Consider the following 10,502-nt stretch of genomic DNA (forward strand, 5'->3'; position numbering starts at 1 on the left):
TCCTAAATAGGGAGAACAGGTATTTAATTCCCATTTTGCAAATGAGGGAACTGAGGCACAGAGAAGTTATGTACCCCAGGCTGTACAAGTGTCAAGTGGCAAGGTGGCATTAAAACGATGGTCTCCTGATTCCCAGGCATATGTTCTTTCCACTAGGTTACATTGCTTCTGATCTGGCAGGAGAGGCAACAGTGACTCCTTGATGTCTTTGCTAAATCATGATTGATACCTCAGAACCCATCATCATGCAGTTTTATTAGATTATTTTTCCTAAATGTATTACCTTGCGCTTGTTCATACTAAACCTCATCAGTCATCTTTTAGCCAACTCACCCAGTCTTGTGAGATCTTTCTGCAGTTTATCCCATCTACCTGGCATTTAGCCACCAGGAAGAGTTTTCGGCATCATCCACAAACGTGGAAGTTTCCCTGTGCACTCCCTCTTTCATGGAGAGTTGCCTTTAGGATCGAAAATGAAGCTAAGGAGAGGGAGATGTTTTTATCAGTTGGATGGCTGTGGCTAGACGACCACTTCACCCTTCCAAAAAATGGATATTTATTCTTTCCTACCCTTTAGCCGCCTCTTAGTTTAACCTACCCAACCTAGCTTTTAGTTGAGTTTTATAATCCCATGATTATTAAACTTGTGTTGTAGCAGGTGTGCCTTGATCAACACCACATTATTGCACACGACCAGGCCTTCTGACGTTGCTTTGCGTGCAGTTATTAAGAAAGGAGAGGCTCTCTTCGAGCATATGGAATGAAAGACACAGAGGCAAAGAGAAAAATATTCCAGGCCCTGCAGACACTAAGCAAGACAACACAACTAGGGACAACCTTTTTGTGTGGAAACTGTGTCCAGGACCATGGGTCCCACAGTGACCTTTACAACCACTCACACACACACACATACACACACTCTCTCTCTCTCACAGGTAAACTTTATCCAAAGTGCTGTTTCTGTCATCTATGAAGGATAATTCTGTCTCTCTCTCTCTCTATATATATGTATGTAGATGCATATATATTATTCATATATCTTCCATACATGTCTATATATTATGTCTAATTTCTATATATCTATATATCCTTTGTATACATCTAATTATAAAATATCTAATATCTATATATCCAGTATATAACATACGCACACATATATATCTGTATATACTACCCAGATGTACGTGCATGTTTGGAAAGCTGTTGCCTAATTCCCTATCCGTGTTCTATTCAAAATCCACAGTGATAACATGTGTTAAAGAGAAGTGAATGGATCTGAGGATTTTTTGTTGTTGTGATTATCTTTTCCATCCTTTGAAAGAATCTGTTCATACTCCTTTATGTCTGCTTGATTTCCTGTTTGCACCTGCCCTCCTCCCCTCTTTATGAGCTTTTTTTGTCTTCTCTTTCCTCAGGTGAGTTTTCCATTTTTAAAAGGAGGGCTTTTTTTTGCTGATGATAATAATAATAATAATGTTGGTATTTGTTAAGCGCTTACTATGTGCAAAGCACTGTTCTAAGCGCTGGGGTAGATACAAGGTAATCAGGTTGTCCCACGTGGGACTCACAGTCTTCATCCCCATTTTACAGATGAGGGAACTGAGGCCCAGAGAAGTTAAGTGACTTGCCTAAAGTCGCACAGCTGACAAGTGGCAGAGCCGGGATTTGAACCCACGACCTCTGACTCCAAAGCCCGTGCTCCTTCCACTGAGCCACACTGCTTCCCATGATCACCTTTATTATGGCAGCTAGCTATAAACACAGTAAACATCTGTCTAGGAATGCTACTACTACTAATAATAATAATGGTGGTATTTGTAAGCTCTTACTATGCACCAAGCACTAGGGTAGATACAAGTTAACCAGATCCCACATGGGGCTCACAGTCTAAGTCGAAGGGAGAACAGGTATTGAATCCCCGTTCTGCAGATAAGGGACACAGAGAAGTGAAGTTACTTGCCCAAAGTGACACAGCAGGTAAGTAGCAGATTGAACCCAGGTCCTCTGAGTCTCAGACCTGTGCTCCTTCTACAATGCCATGCCACTTTCTTGACAGGCAATAAGGAAAATCCATCACAATGATTCTGATGGGGTTCATTTTGAGGCCAGTGACAAACATTTCATTTATTGGTTTTCCACTAAATTGTGGACATTAGGAGGTCTTTCGTGATCAGAGTTATCATCTGAGCCCTTCATAGAGAAATGAGCACGGGCCTGGGACTCGGAGGACCTGTGTTCTAATCCTTGCTCCGCCAATTGTTTGCTCTGTGGTCTTGGGCAAATCACTTAACTTCTCTGTGCTTTGGTTTCCTCAACTGTAAAATGAGGATTAAATCCTACTCTCTCTTAGACTGTGAACCCCATGTGGGACAGCTCTTGGGAGACTACAACAGAGTTGGTAGATATGATCTCTGCCGTCGGTCTAGTAGGGGAGACACGACTGTAGAGGATATGATAGCTAGCTCAGGTTCTCCTGATGAACTTGGTTTCCAGGCTCAGGCTGGGCAGCAAGGCCTCCTGCCTTGAAGTTGGGGACCAAATCCGTGGAATGGGGGAGAGGAAAGCGAAAGGAGCGTGCCCTTTCCTACCCCTTGGTCACCTAGGATCCCACAGAGCTCAACTTGCCTTTCATCACCATGATCCAAGGAACCTTTGGGGAAGAACTAAAATGTATCCCCCTGCACTCCACTCCCTTTCCTTTCATTCCTCAGACCAGGGAAAGACAAGGGAACTAAATTAGGGTTTTTCTTCCTCCCCAGGGCTGCTGCTGATTTTGCAGGCACACCCCATTCTCACAACACCTTCAGCATGCTAGGCGGGAGAAATACGTGCGGGCTCATTTAAATGAACTCATTAACAGTCATTATTAGGTTTAATAGCATCCAGTTGTGAACAACACACTGGAGAAAACAATTAGTACTGGAGAACAATCCGACTCCGATTCTCCTCCAATTCACAACATTCCCTCTTCTCTCTCCCCCTCGTCTCTCCCTAGCTAGAGTAGATAACTAGGTAAAAGTGGTCCTTCCCTGACCCCTGCCCATGCCTCCAGCAGAGACATTTCCCTCTGAGAAAAGAAATCTCCCTGAACCTGCCAAGCACAACCAAGTGATCCCCTTGCCTCTCTCCATGTCATTTGAATGTCCCAACTGGGAGCTTTATCACCACAGGGTTTGTTCCATTTGTCAGTTTCATGAGCAACCTTCCTTCTGCTTCATCCACTAGACCTTATCCCTCTCCATCTTCAAAGCCCTCCCTCAAAGCCTACCCTTTTCAGAAGGCATTCCCCAAATTCATTTCTACGGTACTCTATTCATTTTTCAATCTTTCTGTTAATCAATGAATTGATCATATTTACTGAGCACTTACTGTGTGCAGAGCACTGCACTAAGCGCTTGGGAGAGTACAATGTAATAAGAGTTGACAGACATATTCCCTGGCCACATAGGGCTCACAGTCTAGAATGAGTTTATATTCTAGAATGAGCATATGGTCTAGATTTAGTCATTTATGTATTTGATTGTTCCTTTTACCTCACATTATTGCTGTAATTGGTTTTATCTAAGATTTTCCTTCTGTTCCCCACTGTCGGTAGACAATTTGTGCCTGTCTTTCTCCTCCATTAGACTTGGAAACTTTCCAAGGGCAGGGATCGTGTCTTTTACATCTATTGTCTGCTTTCAAAAACCTAGTTCAGTGATCTGCACAGAGTAGGCCTGAGGTACAGTGCTCTGTACCCAGTTGGCACTCAATAAATTTGTCTTGTCTTATACTGCTGAGCTGTCGCCGACTCATAGCGACTCTCATGGACACATCTCTCCCAGAACACCCCACCTCCATCTGCAATTGTTCTGGTAGTGTAACCATAGAGTTATCTTGGTAAAAATATGAAAGTGGTTTACCATTGCCTTCTTCCATGCAGTGAACTTCCGTCTCCTCCTTTGACTCTCTCTCACGTCCAGCACAGGTGAGTTTTGACTTGTAGCAGACTGTCTTCCACTCGCTAGCCACTGCCCAAGCTAGGAATGGAATGGATAGGCCTCTGCTTAACTCTCCCTCCCGTAGCCGCGACTGGTAGAGAGCACTGGAAACTCTCCCGGTGCGATCCTGAGAGGGGAATCGACAAATACCGTTGAATAAATGAATAATGACTTAATGAATGAATTAACCTGGGGCAGATGAGCTGAAGTAAGTCCTCTCTACTTACCTACTGGGCTGAGGACTTACCTCTTCCGAAGTGATTTGAGGTATGTATTTCACCGGTGATGAAGTAGAAAAATCCCGATGAGTCAGAATCTTGGAAAGGGCCTCGAGAGGTCATCTGGTCCAGCCCTTGGCCTGTCTGTCCCACTTTCAAATGATCAGCTACTGAAGAGTCCACCGTTTCCTCTGCCTGCCTATGAGAATATTAAAGGAATCTACCTCTCAAACTGCAAGACTTCCAGGTTGGATGAGTGCCGACTCATCACCACTCTCATCTCCTCCCCACTCTGCCACCACCAGCGATTCTGCATTTCCAGATTCTTTCTGAATTACTTCTGAATTACTTTCTGAATTTCTGAATCTCTGTTTTGTTTCTTTAGGTCTCCAAATGACGTCTCCTAAATCCATCACAGCGAGATGTGTGAAATGTCTCTTCCTCTGTTTTGTCATTTTAATAACTCATTTGTAAGCTATTTAAAAATGATTACAGGGTGGAAAGCCCCCCACTTTTTTTTTAACAGAGACATCTAATTTTTCCCCTCTAGAATCACTGGATATATTGGTTTCCAGCACTTCATGTGTTGGTTGGTTGATTGATAGGATTGACCGATTGATTGGTTCAATATTTCCCCAGCTCCTCTTGAGGGTGAGACACTGGAGGAGATGCATTACTTGTTCCAAACCCCAAGGTCCAACTTAACCCGGGAGTCCCAAAGAAGTTAAATTTCCCCTTGGAAAATTTATTTTAATATCAAGATCTCACAAGCAATGAGAAAGAGTCAATCCATCAATCATATTTATTAAGCTCTTACCATGTGCAGAAAGCACTGTACAAAGCACTTGGGAGAGTACAATATAACAGAGTTGGTAGATGTGTTCCCTACCCATAGTGAGGTTACAGTCTGGAAGGGGAGACAGATATTAATATAAATTTAATTTAATAAATTTAATATAAATTTATTGATATGTACATAAGTGTGGTTGGGTTGAGGGAGGAGTGAATACAGGGTGTAAATCCAAGTGCAAGAGCAACCCAGAAGGGAGTGGGAGAAGAGGAAATAAGGCTTTAGTCGGGGAAGACCTTTCGGAGGAGATGTGCTTTTAATAAGGCTTTGAAGGAAGGGAATATGATCATCTGTCAGATATGAAGAGGGATGGTTTTCCAGGTCAGAAGCAGGACGTGGGAGAGGGGTCAGCCATGAGATTAATGAGATCGAGGAACACTGAGTAGATTGGCATTAGAGGAGCAAGGTATGTGGGCTGGGTTAGGAAACCAGTGAGGTAAGATAGGATGGGGCAAGGGAATTGAGTGCTTTAAAACCAATGGTAAGGAGTTTGCATTTGATGTGTAGGTGGATGGGCAACCACTGGAGGTTTTTGAGGAGTAGGGAACGTGGACTGAGTAGGTAGAAAATGATTCTGAAAGCAGAATGAAGTATGGACTGGAGTGGGGAGAGATAGGAGGCAGGGAAGTCAGCAAGGAGGTTGATGCAGTAATCAAGGAGGAATAGGTTGAGTTCTTGGATTGACATGAAAGCAGTTTGAATGGAGAGGAAAGGGTGGCTTTTAGCAATGCTGTGTACGTTGAATTGACACCATTTGGTGACTTCCCTGACAAGTTGTGGCTTGAACGACAGAGATAAGTTGAGCATAAATTCAAAGGTGATGGGCTTGTGGGTCAGGAGGATGGTGGTGCTGTCTTCAGTGATGGGAAAGTCATGGGGAGCCAGGGCTTGGGTGGGAGGATAAGGAGTTCTGTTTTGGACAAGTTAAGTTTCATATGAATGGTTAGCAAAAAACTCCAAAGAATGAAAAAGTTAAAAAAAAAAAACGACAAAGAATTCTGGCGTGATACTGTTCATCAGCTGAAAGGGAAAAGGGAAACTTGAACTCACCTGTGATTGGGAAGTGTTTAACTCCTGTGTGCTTGCCAGGAGATCGGGTTTGCTCCACAGTACGGCCTTTCATTTTGGCAGACAGCACCCCTAACTACGGAATCAAAAAAGTGGGCATTCATTTCCTCAACAGAAAGCCACAGAAGTTAATATCATAGGAAACAAAGTTGCAAATATTTCAATTTTGGGTAAATGGGGAAACCATATCTGCTCCTGGCTACGGACACTAGATTGGAATACATCGCCTCATTTCCCAGTGAAATAACCATTCTTAAATGCCGAAACAGCAATTACCCAGCTCTCCAAAGGATACGTCTGTCCATACTAGAGAGGGACTAATGCATTGTCTCTCACCCCTAATTTGTTTACTAAATCCCACCATCCAGTGAAACACAGGGAAAAGGGAGAGCCATCCTGGTGATTCCGTGGCTAAGTCTGCAGCCTCCATAATATCCCGGAAACACCGAGCTTGAGTTGGCTAGTAGATCAGGGAAAGAGTGAGACCTCTGGGGAATGGTGTTTGTTGATGCCAGGGCCCAGGTGGCCAATGAGTGACCATTAGGGAGAACATTTCTCAGGTGTGGCCCTTGGGGCTTGCAGTCATCAATGCACATTCCCAGGCATCCAGGCCATATCACCACATCCAGCCCAGGGCCTCACTCCACATTTAAACCTGTTGGGATCTTGGCTCTCCCTTTAGCTGAAGGGAGCAACAATTTCATTGTGGTCTATCTAGACTGTAAGCTCCTTGGAGGCAGGGAACTTGTCTACCCACTCTGTTATATCATACTCTCCCAAGGGCTTAGTACAGTGCTCTACTCACAGTAAGCACTCGGTAAACACGATTGATTGATTGATAGCTCTCACTGCAAGGGGCAAGCAAATGTCAGGGAAGGATTTTTCCCATGGAAAACCTTATGGGCAGCCCAAATCTGCATTGGACACTGACTCCGCAGGGAGAGACCTGTAGACTCTATTACTCTATTACTCTATTATTACTCTATTTATTTATTTATCTTACTTGTACATATCTATTCTATTTATTTTATTTTGTCAGTATGTTTGGTTTTGTTCTCTGTCTCCCCCTTCTAGACTGTGAGCCCGCTGTTGGGTAGGGACTGTCTCTATGTGTTGCCGACTTGTACTTCCCAAGTGCTTAGTACAGTGCTCTGCACACAGCAAGTGCTCAATAAATATGATTGATTGATTGATTGATTGACTGGAAAAAGACATCAGATAGAGCAATTGGGGAAGAGGAGGAAGGGGAAGCGGTTCAGAATCAACCTGTCTGTCTCCCCATCTAAACTGTTAGCTTGTTGCAGGCAAGGAATTTGTCTGTTGTTACATCGTACTCTCCCAAGTGCTTAGTACAGTGCTCTGCACATAGTAAGCGCTCAATAAATACAATCAAATGAATTGAATGAATGGAACTGTACCTGTAGCTTGCCGGCCCATCCAACTCGAGACCCTTGAGTTTAGGAACAGTTACTTTGCCTGAGCTTTGGGGCTCCCTTGGGGCCCAGGGATTCCTGTTTGGATTGAATCTGTTGGGCTTTTTCTCGAATATATTTCTCTCCCCTGCCCCACCTCCTTCCCCACCTCCCAACATCCTTTCCTCCATCCCTCCTTCTCCTCCTCTCTCCTTCCTTCCTTCCCTTCCTGTTGCTATGGCTAAGGAAAAGAGGGAAAGAAGAGAGGGAAAGGTGTTAGAGAAGAGGGGAGAGGGTGATTCACCACAGGAAGAGAGCAATCTGACCTGTACATTAGATTTCTAATGTTTTGAATTCTAGAGGTCCCTCTCTTCCTCAGTTCCCCCTCCCCACACTCCACCACTTTGCTTTTAACTGGCTTGTCCTAAATTACCTTCAGTTGAACAGTCTCAGTGGAAACACAGTTATGTTGTTTTAAATGGAGAAAAGACAATGCTCTTTCTAGTTCCGCAGTGTTCATTTCCCATTCTCAAGTGAGAGAGTGGAAATGGACATGTCATTCAGGCTCACAAAAAACCCTGGTCTATTCAGACTCAAACAAACTGATTTCAGATGATTCAGAATATCGGGACCCCACCCCAGAACAGGATACCCAAATGCCTTTGGTGGGAAGGTCAGGGTGGAATCAACAGGGCCTTGGAGGGAGCGAAGGCTCAGGATACCTTTTAGGAATAAGGGCCAGTTTTGTCCTGGGAAGACTCGCCCAAGGGGCAACTTGGAGAAATTCAACTGGTCTTTTGGATTTGCCCCCTGTAAAAAGGTGACAATGAGGCAGCAGATTGACAGAACTAATTTTCATCTTATGAAGACATAGGAGAAACATATCCCATTTCCTTTTACTCAGATGGGAGGGAATGTTCTTAGTTCATTGGATGCTAACAAGTCTTGTTTCCATATTTCAAAACCCAACAGAGTTCAAACTAGAAAGATTAGGGAAAAAGGACTCCTTAGAAATTCAACCTTTGTGAGCTATTGTTTGGATCTAATAATTTTAGTTTTAGAATCATTGTGATGGATGATTTTTATAGCTTGATGTCTGGTTTCCTTAGTTCTCTGAGAAGTTCCTTTTTTATGGCATTTCTTAAGTGCTTACTACGTGCCAGGCACTGTATTAAGTGCTGGGGTAGATACAAGGTAATCAGGTTGGACACAGTCCCTGTCCCACATGGAACTCACAGTCTTAATCTCCATTTTACAGATGAGGTAACTGAGGCACAGAAAAATGAAGTGACTTGCCCAAGTTTACGCAGCAGACAAGTGGCAGAGTCAGGATTAGAACTCAGATGCTTGGACTCCAGGCCAGTGCTCTATCCACTGGACCACAGTGCTTCTTTTCCATCCTGTGGCTCACTTACAATTGCTGAAATGTGCTGTGGTTTGCCTTTCAGGACTGTCAGCCTTGCATGGAGGAGATATGGTGGTTGTGGTCCAGAGAATGCTCCATGCTATTATTAGCAATACACATTATTAACCGATATTTATTGTTAATAATTAGCAATTATTATTAATAACGGTATTAGTTGGGTGCTTACTATGTGCCACATACATTGGAGTAGATGCAAGATAATCAGGGAGGACATGGTCCCTGTCCCTTGTGGGGTTCAAAGACTATAAGGCATTTGGACTGTGAATCCCTTCGCTCAACTGACCACTCAGCACACACACACACACACACACACACACACACACACACACACACTATAGGTAATGATAATTATGGTATTTGTTAAACACTTAATATGTGCAGGCACTGTTCTAAGCACTAAGGTAGGTACAAGATAATTAGGTTGGCCACAGTCTCTGTTCCACATAGGGCTCACAGTCTTAATCCCCATTCTACAGACGAGGAAACCGAGGCCCAGAGAAGTGACTTGCCCATGGTCACACAGCAGGCAAGGGGTGGGGCCAGGATTAGAACCCATGACCTGATTCCCAGGCCTGTGCTCTAGCCCCTATGACATGCTGCTTCCCTTTATAGTACTACTACTACTACTACTAATAATAATATTGGTATTTGTTAAGCGCTTACTATGTGCAAAGCACTGTTCTAAGCGCCGGGGTAGATACAAGGTAATCAGGTTGTCCCATGAGGGGCTCACAGTCTTCATCCCCATTTTACAGATGAGGGAACTGAGGCCCAGAGAAGTGAAGTGACTTGCCCAAAGTCACACAGCTGACAAGTGGAGGAGCCGGGATTTGTGAAGCTCTTATTATACTATGCCAAGCACTGTTCTCAGTGCTGGAGTAGATGCAAAATAATCAGGTCCTGCATGGGGCTTACAGTCTAAGTAGAAGGGAGACCAGGTATTGAAGTCTTATTCTGTAGGTGAGGAAACGGTGACACAGAGAAGTTGAGTGACTTGCCCAAGGTCACACAGCAGAAAAGTGGCAGAGCCATGATTGGAACTACGGTCCTTCTAAGGGCTCCCAAGGCCTGTGCTCTATCCACTGGATCGTAATTCTTCTTCTTAGTCCCAGGCACAGGCTGATGTGGACCCTAGTCATTGAAACTCTGATTTAGCAGGCAGAAGTTGGATCTTGATCCAGGCATATATACCCCAAATCACAAAAAGATACTTCATCAAATTCCGATAGACTGCATGATGTAAACATTTTATGGGCAAGGAATGTTCTCTACCAGCTCTTTTATATTGTTATATTGTACTCTCCCAAGAGCTTAGTACAGTGCTCCACACACAGCAAGTGCTCAGTAACTATGATTGATTGATTGATCAATCATATTTTGTTGTGGGAAACTGACTTCTCTTAGTTATGGTTTAGAACTGGGTGGAATGTTGATGTCAGCATGCAGGCTTAACATAGAAAAGAAATACTAATTTATGTCCCTTCCCATAGACTGCCCTGATTCCCAACGGTTTTGAGAAAGAGCAAAGGTGACATTATTTACCACCGT

General features: G+C 43.8%; 1 non-coding gene across 1 annotated transcript; it reads right to left on the minus strand.

Annotated features, from left to right (window-relative positions):
• Window positions 1-3,977: 3,977 nt before the first annotated feature.
• LOC119933799 lies at window positions 3,978-4,117 on the minus strand. The gene has a single exon (XR_005452669.1). It is a non-coding gene; the product is annotated as a small nucleolar RNA SNORA7 (small nucleolar RNA).
• Between the last annotated feature and the right edge of the window lie 6,385 nt (window positions 4,118-10,502).

Source organism: Tachyglossus aculeatus, chromosome 10 (assembly GCF_015852505.1).
Source record: "Tachyglossus aculeatus isolate mTacAcu1 chromosome 10, mTacAcu1.pri, whole genome shotgun sequence".
NCBI lineage: Eukaryota > Metazoa > Chordata > Mammalia > Monotremata > Tachyglossidae > Tachyglossus > Tachyglossus aculeatus.